The sequence below is a fragment of the Acinonyx jubatus genome, chromosome F2 (genome assembly GCF_027475565.1).
Source record: "Acinonyx jubatus isolate Ajub_Pintada_27869175 chromosome F2, VMU_Ajub_asm_v1.0, whole genome shotgun sequence".
Lineage (NCBI taxonomy): Eukaryota > Metazoa > Chordata > Mammalia > Carnivora > Felidae > Acinonyx > Acinonyx jubatus.
The window spans coordinates 49,321,569-49,341,927 of NC_069394.1; positions in this window are offsets into that span (position 1 = coordinate 49,321,569).

Here is a 20,359-nt window from a genome sequence, read left to right on the forward strand (position 1 = left end):
ACAGTGGAGGTTCCTCTATCCCAGTGACAGTTGGGGACCGTTGCTGGACAAAGAGAAGCTTCCTGGGGAGGTTACTTCTTAATTGATTCTGGTAAGATGCGTGGAGGAATCAGAATGAGGTGAGAGAGAGTAGCAGAATAAGACTTGCTGAGAGGTATTCTCCACAGTGAGGACATCACGAGCAAAGACTTTGAAGAAGAAAACTGCGCACATGTGCGTATGCATGTGTCAGTACATGTGAGTGTGTCTGCGTGTGTGCATGTGAGTGTGTGGGGATGTGTGCGTGAGATGGGTACTGAAGTTGACCCAGTGTGTCATCAGGGAGCAGAACATAAAAATCTGGAATAGAGAAACACATTCACAGCTGCCGTTTCCTTCTATTTACTGATCGAAAATCCTGAGGGGTACAAAGATGTACCAACTTCCTAAAGGCTGAAAATAAAGAACAACACTACCCAAATCCTTGGCCACTCTTAACCAAAGGCCTTTCCTTTGGGCTTTTGTTTAAGTTGTGAAATCAAAAAGGTAGGGCTTAGGAGTAGTGGAGCATAAAGGCTCTTGAGATTAACTGCCTTAGTCTGGATCCTGACCTTTGGCGAGTTCTGTAAACTGAGGCCAGTTACTTCACTCCCTGTGCCTCCGTTTCTTTGTAACATGAAGAAGACAATGAGTTATATCTCAAAGCTGTTGTATTCATTAAATACACAGAAAGAACCTAAAACCTTACCTTGCAGGAAAGAAGCACTCAGTGAATCTTATCACTATAGTTACTATTGTCATAAAGAACAATAACCTAGAACTCTCTAGTGCTCTAGGATATTTACTGCTTGATTCACACTGCAATGAGGTTTAACACAGGTTTACACAAAGAAACAGACTTTTAGGGTTAGGGTATCCTACATCTACCAAGTATAGCTATGTAAACATTTTGTGTCTGTTTTCTCGTATTTAAAATTTTAAATGTAATTCATAATTCCATAATTCACAATGCCCATATGTAATCCATTCAGTTATTCCCCGGGTTAAATAAAAAGAAATATTTAAATGGCCCTGGAACATATGGTACAGGTATCTGATATGAATATTGAAAAAAAATTAATTACATTGCCCTTTTGTGCAAATGTAAATGCTTAGTATTTACTTGAGAGGAGAGGAAATACAAAGATAGAGCATGTGGGACTTTTTGATGATGGGGGGACAAGAAGTTAATAAGCATTTTTTTTTAAAGCAAGCAAAGTGAAAGCACTTTTACAACCTCTTGTGAAATTTGAGATTGTTATCTAGATATTTAATAACAGACTTAAGACTGAGGGTTTTATGGATATTAGTGACATCAAAATTATGCATACAGAATGCAGGAATAACGATATAAAGACTATCAGACGTGATGCCTCAGGATGTACATCTCGGGGGTGGAGAAGACATCCTCTTCCAGTACAATGCAAGAGTATGAAAAGGTGCACAGCAAACTAAAAAGAGGGGTGGCCAAAGAGATACTCTTAGAAATATAGGGACGCCTGGGTGGCTCAGTTCGTTAAGTCTCTGACTTCAGCTCTGGTCATGATCTCAGGATTTATGGGTTCAAGCCCTGCGTTGGGCTCTGTGCTGACAGTTCAGAGCCTGGAGCCTGCTTCAGATTCTGTGTCTCCCTCTCTCTCTCTCTCTGCCCCTCTCCTACTCACTCTCTGTGTCTCTCTCTCTCTCAAAGATAAATAAACATTTAAAAAAAATTTTAAAATACAATACTAACCATGATCCAATAAACATATTAAGAAAAAGTCATTTTGTAAATAGGATAGGATTATCTATTGAACTGAACCAATGCATGTACTTATGTACATGATTAAGCTAAAAACAGAGTCTTTTAAGCTGGGTCTGAATAGAAAGAAAAATAATCATGACAAGGCTTTCCCTGTGCTGTCACTGAGTGTCTGTGGGTGACAACATGCTGGAAGGATGATGACTGACAGCATTAATTTCCCATCTGTTCCATTTCCATGCCTCAGTCTTCTCTTTACCCTAGCCACTCCTTCCATTCCATTTCCTTGCTTACCTTTTCTTTCAAGAGGCATACAACCAAGCAGACTGGGACAATTCTATCCTGTTCTCTTACACATACATGGAGGTAGCCTCCAACCTGCCCAGCCACACAATGGGGTGACTTTTATGTTTAATCGATAAAAACCTAGGAAATAAATTAATAAATATTTTCTGTCTTTCCAAGAAGTTTAAGGACTGGGACTCACGGTGACAGCAAAGAAATATGACATTTCCTTGACTTCGTGATGCTCTCACTTATAAAGAACATCATAATTTTATGTCAACTGAGAAAGGAGAAACACTTGCGACTAACAAATGAAACAATGCCATACTGATTGCATGAATGAATGAGCTGGCCATACCAATTCTCATTGCATTGAAGTTTCTTTCATCTTCTGGGAGGGAATTGGCAATGTCTCCTTTCTTTGATTGCCTTGCTTGGCATATGATAAAAGTTTCTTTGGCCCACAATTTAGTACAAAATATAACAAAACTTCAACCACTTGTCACCATCTTTTTTTCCTTAGATCATTTAAAATGCTTCACTGTTGATTTGTAAGAAAATATGAAATTGTAGTCATCACTCCAATCACTAATATCTATTTCACTGCCATTAAATTTATGTCCTACCTCTCTATTTCTGTGCATTTCTACACAGACATAATTTTTGGTTCATTGCTGAATTATAATGTAATCTTTCTATAAACATTTTAAGTGACAATTAAATTGAACATCTGTATTATTAACCGTGCTATAACTATGTGCATTAATAACCATTAACAATCTCAGCTAATGTGATAATATCGTCAGAAGCTACAACCAAGTTCATCCATGTGAGCCCAAGTTCACCAGTGACAACTCTGCCACACCAGTGATGGTTGATGGCAAGACGCATCCAGCTTTCAATGATGTTAAAATATAGGGGCAAAAGTTCCACCTTAGAATGGATGAAATGCAATAATAAGGCTTCATCCCTGTCTTCCAAATGTTTGCGTATCGTAATTTGGAGATAAGACATAGAAATATAGTAAGATAACCACAAGTATATGACTCATATAACTGTCAAAGGACCGTCACAGACAATAAATACTCTAGGTCTTCAGGGCAGAAAGATAATACTTAGTGTCATTTCAGTTTCCTTTCAAAAGGAAAGACAAAGACCCAATTCTCCTTGATACCAAACCTTGCGGTTTTATCCCTACATGCTAAAATATTGTATAGTAATGATTTATACAAGGAAATCTGAGTCCTCCGCCTTAATTCACAGGCATTCCAAGAGGCATGGAGAGTTATAGCACAGTTAAAAGGACAGCACACATTGACCATACAAGCATTAAAGCAGCAAATCAAGAAGAATGGGGAGTGGACATCCCGGCATGTCTTCACATAGACCTCAGCCACACTGGCCCTGGTACTATCTCCCTTATGCTTGGCATACATGTGGATCTGCACATATTTATGCTCAAACCATTATCCCTACCTCAAATAATTTCGCCAAGCCTCAAGCCACCAGTATTTTAAAGGCTCAGCTCAAATTCTTGATAGGAATAATGAGGTTTGAGGATTATTGGCTGACAGGGGGACAGTCAGAAGCACTGGAAGAGAATGGGTTTAGAGGGATGGAAAACTGACTGATGGACCATTACTGATTTTATCAACCAGAGGACATTTGACATTACGGGGGGGAGCTCTGCAACTATCCATCCTCTTCCTATTCAAGTCCTACAAACTGTTTCCATAAGTAGCGAACGTTTTGAAGATGTAAACCAAAGGTTATACATATTCCTTAAATCTGAGCATAGTATCTTGTGGGTCACAATTATTCAAAAAGATGTCTATAGATGGCACGTGTTATGGGTTGTATTGTGTTTCTCCAAACAATATGTTGAAGTCCTAACCTCACTTTATGGCCTTACTTGGAAATACGATCTTTACACAGGTAACCATGTTTATATGAGGTCATTAGGGTAAGCCCTAATCAAATATGACTGGTGTCATTATAAAACAGGGAATTTGGACACAGAAATGGACACACCGTGGAGAGATTACATAAAGACACACTGGGGGTGCCATGTGAAAACAGAGGTTAGAGTGACGGATGTACTTACCTCCTGAGGTGTGTCAAGGAGATTGCTGGCAGACCCCCAAAGCAAAGAAGGACAAGGAAGGATTTTCCTCTACATTGTCAGAGGGGACATGGCCCTATTGATGTCTTGCATTCAGACAAACATCCAAAACTGTAAGACAATACTTTTCTGTTGTTTTAAGCCACCGAGTTTGTGGTACAGCCCTAAGAAAGAGCTCAATATGATGTCTTTTACTCAGTGGGTTCTTAAGAATGAGCAAATGCTAACACTTCATCATTTCCTCAAAATATTTTTAAACATAGGGGAAAAGTGTGGAAAGGAAGAGTCAAAATACATCTATTTCTTTTTTATAGGCAACAAGCACTGCAATAGATACCAACATTTTTGCCTGTGCTTAGTTTCCAATAGCTACCATAGGAAGTGTTGATGTAAATTTGGCTAACTGACTGTTTCCCATTGGAATGCGATCAAAACAAAAACAATGCTGGATCACACAAAGTATCTCAAGTGTTGCTCCAGCTTTTCCAAGGGAGAAAGTTGGTTTGTCTTTCAATGGTTAAGGGGCACTTTCAAACGTCTATAATTGCTAATGTACAAAGATTAGAATCATGTAGCAAGAATTCTGTGTTTGGGAATCCTGGATATGGTCACCTGTTGGCCCTCTGGAAATAATTTTCTTTTATTTTAATTGAAAAGCTTGTGTCTGAAACCAAACATCCAACCTCTAAAGCTACTGGTTTTCTTCTTAGTATCTGTACACTCTTATTATTATACTCATTAAACATTTCTATCCTCCAAAGAAATACAACATCTGAATCATATAGTTTGCAAATCACAGAATATACTATGCTTAAAACACATTCAAATGTAAAGTTTCATTTTAATCTACAGATAACCAATTTTTCCAATGACGGTTTCAAGATTTATTGATTCATACACTCATCTCCATAATTAACTAATTAACTGAGCACCAGTTTCTTTTTAAAAAGGAAATATTATCATTCAAATATTTGTTAAGATGACATTTTAATCAGACTTCCTGAAAAGTATTCCAAAGTCAGCTGACATTATTTGTTAGCTGACATTTCAAAGTAGAAATGTATTTTAGTGTTACAGAATTACTTGGAATAGAGTCTTTATTTTTAAATTCTCTTATTTGATTTTTTGAGTGATCTAAAACAACCGGAGCTACTTCTCTATGAGGTTTAACAGAATGCTAAACAAAATTTAGTTTGTGTTTTAATCCTGATTGAAAACAAAGTGGCAGTCTGTCTCTAATAGTCTCAATCCAGGGCCCCTTTTGGTTCCTCTCAAATTTGTCACTATTCAGGAAATTAGAGCTTTCATTTTCTGTTCTGTTCTCACCTAAAAAAATCTCCTGAAATTTCTAGATTACTATTACCTTTGAGCCCACATCCTTTCTCCATTCAACATATTTGCCTTTGTTCCAAAAACCCCTTGTGATATGGAAGTCACCTAGGAGCCTGTAGACACGGTTAGAAGGGAACAAAATAGTCTGTAATGTAACAGATAGTAAGAAAGTCTTCTTTATCCAAAATTGCCCTTTTACTCGCAACAGCTCTTTTTAGAAGTTCTTGTAAAGTAACAGAGGCAATGTGTTGCTACTTGGCCCTGTGTCCTCTTACAGCTCTAATAAATATTTCAGTGATGCAGAGGAATGGGGTGTAATCACTTTGCTTTCTTCTTATGAGCTAATTTGTAGGTCCTCCTTCTATGCTAAGTACCTTTCAGCAAATACTGAAAGATCTGTGCACAGGTTTGCATCTCGTGTGAAATTTCACTTGTTTCTCAAAAGATAATAAGCCTCCCTGAAAGACCCCTCCATTTGGAAAGCCAGGTTACCTGTACAACATAAGCATAGAGATAGTATTTTCTAGGTTGCTGACTCAATTTTTAAAGGTCATTGGATGGGTTTTAATCTTCGTGATTTTTAAAGTCAGTGGGTTGTAAGTAATTCAGATGTGTTCTGTTTTTGAGACTGTTTCCACATTCATTAAAATTGATTCTCCCTCTGAGTCAGATTAGTACTTGCTTTGTTCCTACTGAAACCAACATTTTGGACTCAGCGAGTTTTCTTTCACCTTGTCTTCAAGAACTTTGCGAGGAAACAGTTGCCTGCTCTGTGCCCAGCATTCTGATTCCACAAGACTGTGTGTGACACATTGCTTACGTGCATCTGTCCAAGTCAGGATTAAAGCTGAAATCTGAAACTCATATCACAGTTCAAAATGTCGGTTTTCCCCAGAAGAGTGAAGAGTCATGGTCTCGGAGAGATGGACACAAGGGAGGCAGAGGACTAGGGCTCCTTCTCCAGAAGTCTCGAGTTTTATTCCAACAACAGCCAAACTCTATCCTGGACGGGTGGGTAAAGTTAACTGCAAATGGGAACAAAACAAAATTTTTGTTTGCCACTCGCCCTTCCTCTATGAGTGCCTCTACATTTAAGCCCTATTTATAGACTGACCATAATGGCAAAAATTATCAAACAAATGAATACTGATTTTTATCCAACCCATCTCTTCTCTGAGAGGCTTTACTATTTAGCTATATTGTTTAAAATCAGATGTTCTGTGGCTGCCTACCCGTGAAGTATTTCTGTGACCACATGAACAATGGTATAACTTTTGCTTTGAAACATGCCCAGGGCAAATTGTTAGCAGTCATAATGTATGGCCCAGAACTTTGGAGACTTAGTCACTACTGACCCACACATTGCAACAGAGGGAGAGCTATTTTCTGAGGAAGATTTGACACCGCCTCTGGTTGGTGGGTACTTCTGTTGCCCACTTTTCTGCTACCATTCTGTGGGGTGGTAGCCATTCATGTCAGGTATTTCTCGTAGTGAGAAAACTTTACCCCTACCGTCTGCCTCTTGATCAATAATCAATTACCTATCTGCTCTTCAGGATCTTGGCAGAGATGACAACTTCGACCTTCACTTGCACAACTCCTCAATAAGAGCCTCATTATGAAAGTTAGTACTTATAAAGAAAGGCCTGAAAGCTAGTACTTAGAAAGAAATACCTGACAGACATATATTGGATTCTCTAGTTATTCTATTTTCTCTGGACTAAAACAGACAATGTAAATAAAAACAACCAATCCTTGAGCACTCACGCATTTACCTAATTGTGTGTTTATAGCAGTGTCATATCTAGCTATTGATTATTGTCATTTTACAGAAGTGGCATATCTAGTACATGAACTAGGATTCATATCAATGTATCTGATCCCAAACTGAGTTCCCTTTGTAATCACAGTGAAGTGTTCCTTACCAAAGAACTATATGCTTAAATTGTGTGCTTTGGACCTTTATGAATTATTTTGCTTCACTGTAAAACTGGCAATGTTGATGATGGTTATTATATAAATGAAGACCCATCAGAAATGATTCCCAGTTCTTTTGTTCAGAAAAGACTGAGACTCCTTAGACTAATTCTTTTTGTTTTATCTCAAGAACACCGAATTCTACGTAATTGGTTCTGTTTCCTTGTTTGCTTTGGCCACTAGGAAGCACAGAGACAACCTTTAGCAACTATACATATGCATTTTCACACACCGATCTTACCACATATTTATTATTTTCCTGCCTGCATTTCCCTTGCCCTCATTCTCTCATTCATTTATTTTAGCTACTTTCTATTGTGTGTATTTTTTAAACCTGCTCAAATCCTTGGCGAAAATAGACAGAGTATGTTAAGTAAGTAAGTGCAATACATTCATTGTGATTCTAATTAATTTATTTGGCAAGAATTCATTAAGTGCATGTTATATTACCAGAACTATTGTAGGTACTGCATATTTACTGAGACCTCCAAAATAAAAACATTAACATTATCCCAGTGTTTGAAATATAACTTCTTATTCTACTATTCTATTTCTTATTCAGCTAGCCAGGCAGTGTCTAGCCAAAAATATAAAACTAAGACTCGCAGGAACATAGTGACTCTGGTATTCTGCTTTCTTGTACTACAATACTCAATGGCCTTTTAATCTATCTCTTCACTATAGAATATTGTCAGTTTGAGTAGTTTCATGCATGAGACATGGAGACCAGTTACAAGCAAAACATATTCATAACCACAGCAATAGTAGCGCAAACCACCAACAGTTTCTTCAGCATCATTACAGATATTAATTAATCCTCAAAACTAATTTTTATGCCAGCACCCTTAGGCCTGAGAGGGGGGATGAGTTATACTTTATAGAACACTTTTCATTAGACAAAAATGAAATGCAATAACAACACACAAATGAAAGCCAGAGTTGCCTGTTATGACTACTAATCCAATTCTACAGAGAAAAGAAGAAACAAACTAAGATCAGTCAGGATTACCCATAACACACATGTCTGATTCAATTTTGTTATCCTTCGAGTTTATCTCACTCGTTGAGTGCTCTGGCCACTTTTGAAAAGGTGAATTAATTATTAAGCAATTTCTGTAAAGCTACTTAAGTCAGCTTTTTCTTTCCACCCCAAGAGTAATGATGCAAGCAAATGCATTCACAGAGTAGGATGCAATTGAAGCTTCAATTGATTTCAATTATTTGCTATATTTCAGCTAAATTAGCAGTTTAGGATTCATTTTCCCATTTAACTTTAATTTTCTACACAAAGGAGACATAGATATTTTAAACTTGACTATTTACTTGTAAAACATACATTCTAATGTTTTTACACCACAGCAACTATTATCCAATGTTTTTCTCTCAATAGAGACCCTTCTAATTAATGTGCTTATTGATCTTTCATAGTTACTTCCAGAGAAGATTGATACTTAATTCTGTCAAGGCAAAACAAAGTTCCTAAAAGATCTTGAATTGTTGCTCTCTGAACATATATTCAATCATTTTTAAGTGTTCTGACTGGTTGCCTGGTATAATTATTTTAAAATTGGATAAACTGTATATTTATATTAAGAAGAAACCTGAGATACACTTACAAGAGAAACTCAATTAAAAATCTTTTTTACTGATGTGCAGAATCCTGTATCAAAGTCGTTGAATATTAAATTATGGCCCTGCTTAGGTTCTATTCAAGGTAGATTTGACCTTTCAAACCAAAGAATTTCTTTGCATGAATCATTTGTGCAACTCTGATCCATGTTAACAATAAACGAAAATTAAGAGAAGTATCACAGTTAATGTATATGCCATCTAGAGTGTTTTCTTGTGAGTCACAGACAACCCTTCCCAAAGTGGCTTAAACAGTAACAGCAAGTTGAATCAGTCACCAGGTACTGGTGCCTTCAGTGTTTCTATTCTATTTCCTGTTCTCCTTCATCTGTGTCTTCCTCTATATTTTAGCTTTATCTTCAGATGACTCCCTTCAAAGACGCAAATGGTTCATGCATTCCAGATGTCACATTGGCAACATATCACAATATTCAGGAAGAGATAATTTCTTTGAGTTACTCTCTGAAAAGCAAGCAAACCTCTTCTTCAAAAAAAAAAAACAACTTTTTAAAAAAAAAGTTTATTTATTTTTGAGAGAGAGAGACAGAGCACAAGCAGGGGAGGGGAAGAAAGAGAAGGAGACAGAATCTGAAGCAGGCTCCAGGCTCTAAGTTAGCACAGAGACCAATGTGGGGCTAGAACATACCTGAGCTATTGGAGGCTTAAAAGACTGAGCCACCCAGGCGCCACCAAGCAAATCTCTTCTTAATGAAAATTTTAATTGGGCCCCGTGCCCATTGGGAATCAATCCGGGGATACAGAGAAATGTCGTATTCTGATTGGCCTACACCTGGGTTCCTTAGCCAATCATTGTGGCCAGAGGGGTGGGACTGACCTGGGTTTGGACCAATCACAGCTCCCCACTGGACCTGGTAGAAAGGTAAACCCCACCCTGAGCACAGGCTACTATGCTGAACAGGAGAGGAAGAATGGATGCCAGGGTAATAACCAGGTGACCACGTCAATTCCTAAACTTCTTTCAGAGTTCTCTTTTCTTTTATTCACAGGGTAAGTGTGGGAGCATAATGTGAAACCCAAGAATGCACAAAAGCAGTTTTTAGAAATTGTTGTGGATAGAAGCCTAAAGATTATGGTAAGTCCCAGTTTCCGATTTCTGAGACTTTATCCAAGTCTCAAACACTGAAATTTGCTTGAATTCTAGATCAGAGTAAATGTGGCTTTTCATAGTATTTTCTCACTATTTTGAAAAGAAATTTTGCATACAAGACTTTGCTGCAGACTGGACCTCAGTCTGCCTGTTATTCCAGAAAACTCAGCAGTCCTGATGATTCCTACCTTCTTCACGACTTCCTTGAGGCAGCTGCTTCTCAGTGATGTCACTATGTGAGAATCTAAGGGCAAAGAGGCTGCTAAGTGAGCTGGAGTCTTCTCCCTGGCACAGAGTCAGGTAATTCATCTTTGTCACAGGCATGGAGACAAAGAGACCTGCTAAACTAGCAACTCCTTGTCTCACGTGGTGCTAGAAAATAAAGATAGATATGTTGAAGAATGCATCTGAGCAAATGAATAAGACTGGCGTCATGAGTTCATACGGGCAAATTATTTCTGATACAGAAACAGAGTCAACTGTACCACTAAACTTTATCAATGAATTTTCCTTCTTTTAATGATCGTTAGAAAAGACTGTAACACTAAGCATCTAGTGAAGGAATTCTCCTGAAATGAAAAAAAGATGTCTTAAAGTAACCAAAATAGTCAATTTAGGAATTTAGAAATAGTTTTATTTAGTGTGAGAAGTTATTCTTTTAAAACGATAGAATTCATAGTGTTTTCTACTTGAAACTTTTCGTTTTAAATCTCTTAAAATTGAATCTCTAATAAAGGCTGCCAGCTTCACACACAAAAAAAAATCATCATATCCAACTAATCAAAGTCCTTTCAGTAGCCAAGTGACAAATCTGTTATTGCTTAGAGAAAGTCAGAGAAGTAATCCGTTTTGATTTAAGTGAAGTTTCAGACTCTGTCCTACTTGGCATATACTGTAATAATCCGCTTCTAAAGTTCCACTGGCTGGAGAATGGAATCTGTCAATTCATTAATTTAGTCAGTCAACAAGCATTCTTTGTGTACTTACTGCATGCCAGACATGGTGCTTGGCACATTCTGAGCTTCCAACTTTACCACCAGCAGCACCAACTGAAGGTTGCAAGAAAAAGGATTGAGGAATAGAAGAAAATAGGAGAGGCACGTGGAGAGAAGGAAGAGAGAAAAAGAAGAAGAGCAGGAGATAAGGACAAAGGGGAGATTTATCCATTGCTGGCCAGTTAATGTTGGTAGCTGGCTTCTGTCTTGGCCATGCTCTTATTTAGTGAGAATGAAGGGGAGAAAAAGGGAGAGGCAAATGAGGAGAGAAAACTCCCAAGGGCTCTCTGCCATCTTCACTCGATCAGCCTCAGTGCTGTTCTTAATTATCACACCATCCCACCACCAACCCTATATTCAGTGGCAGGACTCTAGCACTGCTTCCCTTATTCCAGAATGTTGGAGACAACTCTAATGCCTTGAAACCACCAAGGATGAAACAGAAGATGTGGTCTTGGCTCCCTACGATGTAACTCTGAATGAATATTCTGGTAACAGAGCCTCTATTACCACCTACAGTAGTTCCATAGGATTAGTTTTTTAATTCACTGACTCATGCATTGATGACCTACTAGGATTAGTCATTATTCTAGGCTGTGGGAAGCAATGATTACATACTAGCAGGGGAACATATATAATATACAAGGAAATTAACAAGAAAGTATCAAGTAGTAAATTTTTTGAGCTATACGAGGAATTAAAACAGGAAAACAGAATAGAACGACTAGGTGGCTAATTTGCATTGGGTGCCAGGAAAGATCTAATAGTTAAGGTGAGTCTACTAGGCAGGGATAACCAGTGACATTTGTTTTTGAGTGTCCAAAGAACAAGAAGGAACGGTCTTGCTAAAATCAGAAAGAATAGCATCTAAGTGAAGAAATGAGTGTCAATGCCCTAAGGTGGAAACATATCTGATCCTTATTCAAGGATCTCAAGTAAAACCAGTGTGACTGGAGCACAGAGGCTGAGGGGAAAGGGGTGATAGAAAGCTGAGGGCACAGCACAAAAGGCATTGTGGGAGAGTAATTTTGGGTTTGAGTTTTACTCCTGGGGTAAGAGGAAGTTATTTTTGAGTCAGAATATTGCAATACACCGACATTATATGCCGCTAGCATCATCAGAACACATTGCAAATCTATTACATGCTAAATAAATTTGTGAACTTTTCTGGGATCCAAACCATCGTGAGAAAGATTATGTCCATGAGAAAATGCTTTCTGAATTCCAGCACAATCTCTTCAGATCTGATTCATTTGTAACCTGGGTGGGGATCTTCCCTTGGCTTGGGCATTGTCCCAATATTGCATCACTGTTTACTTGTATTCTTCATTAAAAATTGGGAAAGGGGACAACCATAGACTATTTGAATCTCCTAGGCCTCAAGAAGAATCTAGTTTATCATTTCTCTCTTTTCCAATGTGCATAGAATCTGGCTACTGGCAGAATACATTTGAGAGTAGTCATTTACATTAAGTCTTCTTTAATTTGTTTTAAAATGTTTTCTGACAAAAAGAAAAAAAAATAATTCATACCATCTTCTCTTTCGTTTTAATTAGATGACTTTTGCCTTGAATTTTTTCACAAACCCTTTTGACTTACAAAGCAATAATAATAAATCATCACCACTTTGAAAATTTCATTAGGAAGCAAAATGTGAAAAGCAATTATATATTTAGTAATTTGTGAAAATAACCAGTTATTTTATTTGGGGAAACATCTTGTTTTTTAGGATGAAGAGATCACTCTAGTATATGTCATGGGCTTCATCAATAATTTGAAACAAATTTAGGACTTAGATAAATATATAAATGTAAAATGGCTTACCAGGTGAATACCACAGACCCACAAACCCAAATTGATCAAGTAATATGATGAAATTAAAATGTGATTTTCCAGTTATGAATACTCATCACACATAAAACTGCCATAATGTTTTCAAAAAATGTTATATTATGGAAATTTCAAACATACCCAAAAGAGAAAATAAGATAGTCAACCACTCAGCTTCACTAATTATCAACATTTTTTCCATTCTGCTTTATTATCTAGCCCTACTTCTGACATTTTTAAGAGCTGAAAAAAATTATATGCATAAACTGGTAGTTATTCTGATGTTAACTGCAAGATCATTCTTGTTTCTAACACTATGTACCTTTTTATATTTTCTTATTTTTATCACGAGTATTAGATCTAGTTTTCTTTAGTAAAAATTTAGGTAAATTTAAGTAAAAATCTATCATATTTTTTTTTCACAGCATCATATCTCTGAGTGCCTGTGGGAATTCAATAAGAGATAAGTACTAGTTGTTTAGATGTTTCCAGATTTTCTGTTTCAGAACCATAGTGGTAATGGAGAGGGGCTGGCAAATGAATAAAGGAGTGAGATAATAGCTGATAAGGACAAAACAGGAACTACTTTTTTGCTTGATGATACTTGATGAGTTTAGACTGAATGTTAATGATAGAAGAGGAATCGGGATCTGGGAATCACTGTAAAAGAATAAATTTCTTCCTGGGCTTGTGCCTAATGAATCTTAGACTTGTTTCCCCTACTGTAGAATCCAGTCTTATACATCTCCATTTCTACAACCATTCTCTTATTTAAGGTTTTTATTTCCCCCATGCATTTCTGTGACTGCCTCTTCCTTTCCTAACTCCATTACATTTTCCATTTTATCTACCTGCAGTCGAAGAAATATTTCTAAAACTCAGGTATGAACATGTCGGAATTCTCCAGTGGTTCTTCACTGACTTTAGGATGAGGCTGATTCTTTAGTATGAATTAGGTGAACATTTTAAATCCAACTCCAGCTTACCTCTTTGCCACCATAGTATTTTGAACTTGTTGCATGAACTAAGATGACTGCTATAGGTATCCCTTCCTGGTGAAAACTAACTTCACGCCATCTATTCCTCAAAGTATCCTCTCATTTAGAGTCCTGAACTTCATCTGTATGAAGTGCTCCTCCTCTCCTCCCATAGCACCAACCAGGTTGTGTTGTAAAGTCTGTTGACATCTTCATTTCCCAACTAGACAAAAACTCCCTGAGGCCACCTACCATGTTTTGCTCCTCATTGCATCCTCAGTGTGTTTGCTATTGCTCAGTATATGTGTTCAATAAATGTTGGCTGTAGGGGTGCCTGGTAGCTCAGTCAGTTAAGCGTCTTAGGTCATGGCTTAGGTCATGGTCTTGTGGTTTGTCAGTTTGAGCTCCGCATGAGACTGTCTGCTCTCAGCACAGAGCCTGCTTCAGACCCTCTCTCTGTCCCCTCTCTCTCTGCCCCTCCCCTGGGACTCTCTCTCTCTCTCTCTCAAAAATGAATAAACACTTAAAAACAAAAAAAACTAAATATTGGTTTTAGAAATGGCTGACTGAATGAATGAAAAATATGCAATTCTGCTTTTTTTAGTAAAATAATTCTGCCAGAAAGAAAAGGAAAGAATCATCATTTGGAGTGTAGTTTGCTATATAATAAACCATGGTAGAAAATTTTGTCTAGTCAAGTATAAAATTCTAGAGCTATTTTCATAAATATATTAATATTCTTACTATATTCTTAATATTTTTACCTATTTTCTTAAATATATTTATAATTCTAGATATGTAATTTGATTTCTTTTAATGTTTATTTTTATTTTTGAGAGAGAGGGAGAGAGACGGAACGTGAGTGGGGAAGGGGCAGAGGGAGAGGGAGACGCAGAATCCGAAGCAGGCTCCAGGCTCTGAGCTGTCAGCACAGAGCCTAATGCGGGGCTTGAACTCTTGAACTGCAAGGTCATGACCTGAGCCGAAGTCGGATGCTTAACTGACTGAGCCACCCAGGTGCCCCTAGATCTATAATTTTAAAATATTATTATTCATTGTTATCAAATCCACATTAACAATACACCTCAGTGGGGTTTCAATGGCACATCTTTGCTGTGAGCCAAATGTGGGTCCTCCACCTTCCCTCCCCAAATGGATTACTGTACTTTGTTAGCAGCAGCCTGAATAACTCTATGTTCCCTAAGAGACTCCAAGAAAATGAGAGTGGATGAGAGGAAGTTGAGTCTATTTTTCCCCTCAAGAAAACAAGCAGACATTCCCCCCAAACCTGATAAACACAGGTTACTTAGGTTTTTGATGGGATTTATTGATTTATTTGTGTTATGTTTCAGTGTCTTATGCAATTTTAAGCTATTTGTGTTCCATACACTCAAGCCTTTCAGAAACAGATGGAACATAAATTTAAAATAAATAAAAGTGCAATTTGATCTGTATATAGCCACAGAATTGTCAACACTTATGCCACATAATATGTTGGTATATTTGTTTCATGTTTATGATATGAAATTGATCGATTTTGTCACCTACAGGATACATATATTTATAAGAGATTTATTTATAAGAGACTTAAACCTTATTACCTAAATGGAGAATGTGCCTGACTGCTCCATTTAAATAGCTCTGAGCTTAATGCAGTGCATATTAGAGAAAAGATATGAAAAATTATGCCCCTTTTAAGTGCCTGGGGGAATATACAATCCTTCCAAGTACAGTTAAGAATAATTTGTCTAAAAGGTTGTAATTCAAGCTATAATTTATTTTTACTTCCAGATTTTTGCTATCATTTTCTTTATATTGGTTCTTCTGCCAAAAAAAAAATTGCATCTCTAACAATATGTATTTTTAATAAGGCTATGGAAGGGCACCTGAGTGGCTCAGTGGGTTGAGTGTCCAACTTCTGCTCAGGTCATGATCTCGCAGTTTGTGGGTTGAGCCTTGCATCAGGCTCTGTGCTGACAGCTCAGGGCCTGCAGCCTATTTTGGATCCTGTGTCTCCCTCTCTCTCTGCTTCTTCTCTGCTCGCATTCTTTCTCTCTCTCAAAAATGAATAAATATTTTTTAAAAATTAAAAAAATATAAAAATAAAGCTATAGAAGAATTTTCAGCTTTAAAACACGTAAGATTTTGTAAAGGTCCTCCAGTCTTATTAAGAATAATATGGGAAATTATGTGATTCAGATTCAATTCAACATTTACTGAAAAGCTCCTATGTGCCAACCATTCTGCCAAGTGTTTTATCATGATATCTCATTTGATCTCTGTAACAATTTGATGAGGAAGGTATTATTAGTATCTCTATTTTACAGATGGTAACTGAGACTCATGGAAATTGAGTAAATTACTTACATTACACAAATAGAATGGAAAATGTCTTGGAAACAGTGCGACACATGGTAGGCATTCAGTAAATGCTTGCTGAACCTGAAACAGCACTGCCTCTTAAGACAAATACTGTTTCTTTTCAGCATTCTTAGATCTTAAACTATACAAAATGAGTAAACATGAGGCTTGGCAAGTAGTCTGGCTTATTTATGTCTTTATTTTTTGTAAGTAATCTGTTATTTTATCTGAACAGACTATTGAACTGTCTGCCGGTTTTTAAAACTTTTCAAGCATGATTGAGGCCAAGCTTCTCAAATCCTATTGTATTATTAGCTCAACACATTTCTCTCCCTTATTATTTTACTGAGGTATCTAAGAGAAATTTTTTTTTCAGCAGAAGCAGTTTGAGATTCTTTTAGTCAATCTAGAAAACCATCTTCTACGTTTAGTCGGTGCTCATTGACATTGAAGTTTGGGCTTTGCAAATGACAAATTGCTTTAAAGTCAAGCTTTATGCTTTCTTGATCATTTCCTCCAGCACCTCACATGGTGCCTTGTACATCGCAGATACTCAGTAAATACCAGATGGATGAAATAATGGGTGAATAATTTTTGTATTGAATGCCACACACGTATAAAACCAGTTATTCTTCTCTGAAATGTTTCTGTGGATTGATTCAATATGGCTAGTTAGTTAGTTTGGCTAATGAAAATTTAAAATATAATTCATAGTATAGCATTGTATATTTTCTATTGTTTTAATACAAGAGAAATGTCTTTGCAGTTTCTTCATCTACCCTCACAGTTTCTCCAGGAAGCTCTACGTAGTAGAAAGTACAGCAGTTCTTGAAGCCACTAACCGAACCTCCACTTGCAGTTCTGTAGATGTCCGTAGTTCTTCCTCACATCTCCACAGACTGCTAAGGCTTTTTCTTTGAGAGAAATCCTGTCCCTGATGACTTCAAGCCATTAACCTGATGAGAAAAATCATATAAGAAACAATACATGATTAACATGTTAAATAGACATTATTCTTCCATTTACCATGAGTGAATGGGATAATTAGTATCAAGAAAGCACATTCTGAAGTTGAATATAGTCCTAAAACTTTATCTAATTGATGAACAAAATCAACTGGGGCTTAATGAGAGCATGGTAGAAATCATTTCAAGTTCCATGGGACAAATGCATTATGCAGCAATATCCAATATGTCTTTGGAGCCTCACAAATAGTTGTTGTAATCACTTCCACTTTTACATTTAAAGGAAATGTGTTGTTAGTTATGGCAACTCCACCCTGGCTACCTTCCCAGAAAATTGTGTGCTAAATATATTCAGGCAAAAACAATGAAGACTTGTTCACATTTTGATATTGGAGTCCTTTTGTGGTTTTCAATGAACACCTTACTGACCTAATGATTTGGAGGACACATTTCTAAATTCTGCAGCTGAAAATGCTTCCATACTGGTCTATCGCTTTATTTCCCTCTGGGATGAGGACATTTAAGTACCACTGGAAAAGAACTTTGCTGAATCCTGCACAAATATAAATCAGCTCTTTCTGAGGTTACCAACTTGCATCAATCAAAAACTGTTGGAATATAAATAAGTGTGATACTGGAGTGTATGGGTAAAAAATAAAAAGGTGCTCCATTACAACCAAAATGCCCTTAATTAAAGAATATCTTTAATTTTACTTTTTAATATAAAACTATATTTTCTGGAGGTTGGATGATAACTATGTAGTAACTACTCAGTATTCTTATGTCAGGCTACTGTTTCAGAATGGATACTTAGAATTCTTATCCTTCTAGATTTGTCCTAGATAAATGTGTATTGAATTAGATGTTATATGCTCTTTTTTGTTTTTCAATATTCCATCTCTGGCACAACCTCAAGTACCAATAACTGACCTTTTTTTTCTTTTTTAAGTTCATTTATTTTGAAAGAGAGAGAGAGAGAGCATGAGCAGGGAAGGGGCAGAGAGAGAAAGAGAGAGATAGACAATCCCAAGTAGGCTCCACACTGTCAGCACAGAGGCTGATCAGGGGCTCCATCTCACAAACTGAAAGATCCTGACCTGAGCCAAGATCAAGAGTTGGACTCTTAACCGACTGAGCTACCCAGGCACCTCTAGATGTTATATGCTCTTAATCCATCTACTCATAAAGTTATAGATTTGCAGAATGTTAGGATGCATTGTACCTTAGAAATCTATTATCAGGGCACCTGGGTGGCTCAGTCAGTTAAGCAACTGACTCCTGATTTCAGCTCAGCTCATGATCTGGTGGTTCAGGCCTCAGGTCAGACTCTGTGCTGACAGCGCAGAGCCTGTCTGAGAATCTCTCTCTTTGTCTCTGTACCTCCCTTGCTCGGGTGCACGCATGCACTCTTTCTCTCTCAAGATGAATAACTAAATCTTTAAAAAAAATCAATTAGATCATCTGGAGTTTTTTTCCCATTGATCACAAAACCGATAGAAGAAATGAAGGGTGAGTCATCACAGGGTATTGGAGGGGCTAGTTTAACTAGGATAGTAAGGCTAGGTCTTTATAAAATGGCATCTTTTCAGTTGAGACTTCAAACAAGAGGGAAAACCCATTTGAAAATCTCAGGGAAAATCATCCCAAGGAGATGGAATGGCAAGTATAAAGTCCTTGAAGCACAAAAAAGGGAGTGTACTAGAACGAAGTAAAGTAGGAAAAGGGCAATGAGTTCAAAAGGGCAGGCCAAAACCAGACTACAAAGGGCCTTAAGAAGAGGGTAAAGAATTTGGATTTCCTTGGCAATTCCATGGGACGTCATCTGAGAGTTTCAGGGAAGGGAGTAACAGGGTCTGATTTATGCTTTAGGTTGAAAACTCTGGTGTCTGTGTGAACAATAAGCAACAAAGTAGCCAGAACAGAGGCAGGAAGACAAGTTGAGATGTTATTACAGTAGTTCAGGAAAGATAGAATAATGACTTGGACAAGGTTTGCATTGAAAGTATTGGAGATAGAAGAATCTGATGAGATTTCTAAGTGTTTGATTTGAGCGAGTAACTGGATGGGAGGTGATGCCATTTGCTGTTCTTGAGAAAGCTGAGCAAAGAGAAGATTGAAGAGATAAGCTTAATTGGTCTTGCTGATCATATTAAAGTTTAAGGTACCACTTGGACATCCAACTGGCAAAATTGAATAGACAGTAGAGGCTGTGCTTCAGGGTAGATGTCTGGAGTAGGGATAAAAAATTGGGAGTGTTCATCATGTGGATAGCTGCCTAAATGAGATCACTTAGGTAGAAAGTGTAGCTAGAGGAGAAATGGACAATAATTAAGTCTGTGGGGAACCCAGTAGGAGGTCTGGTAGAGAAAAAATAGCCAGCAGATGAGGCAAATATGGGATAGGCAGTGAACTGGGAGGAAAACGCAGTGTTGTATCATTGAAGCCAACTGAAGTAAGCATTGAATCAAACAAAACAAAAAACGGCAAAAAGAAGGAGTGATCAATTGCATAAAATGTATCAAAATACCAAGTAAGATGAGAAAAAGGAGAGAGAGTTTGCTTTGGTTATATCAGGTGCTTTGTAGTCTTAAATAGTATCATTTCAATGGAGACAAAAAGCTGATTGGAGACACCAAAGGAGCGAAGGGAATGAAGACGTGGAGATAGCAAGTAGAGAGCCCTTTGAGGAGATTTGTTGTGAACAAAGACACAGATCTGTAGCTGAACTGGTTGACATAACTTGCCACGTGTGAACAGATAGTAAGCAAGCACAGCCTTGCTTTGGACCTCAGATGTTCTGACTCTGAACCAAATATAGTAGGTCTTAATTAGTACCAAAAGACCATTTTAAAAGTATTTTCTTAATATTTTTTCTTTTATTTTCATCTTTAACTAAATATTGCTATAGTCAATTAGGCAGCTGCCTAATACTGAGCTGCTGAGAGAGCTGATTCTTAAATAAGAGGTCTGAGAGTACTAGATAGCTGTCAGGGGCCCAACGAATACTGAAGTATGGCGC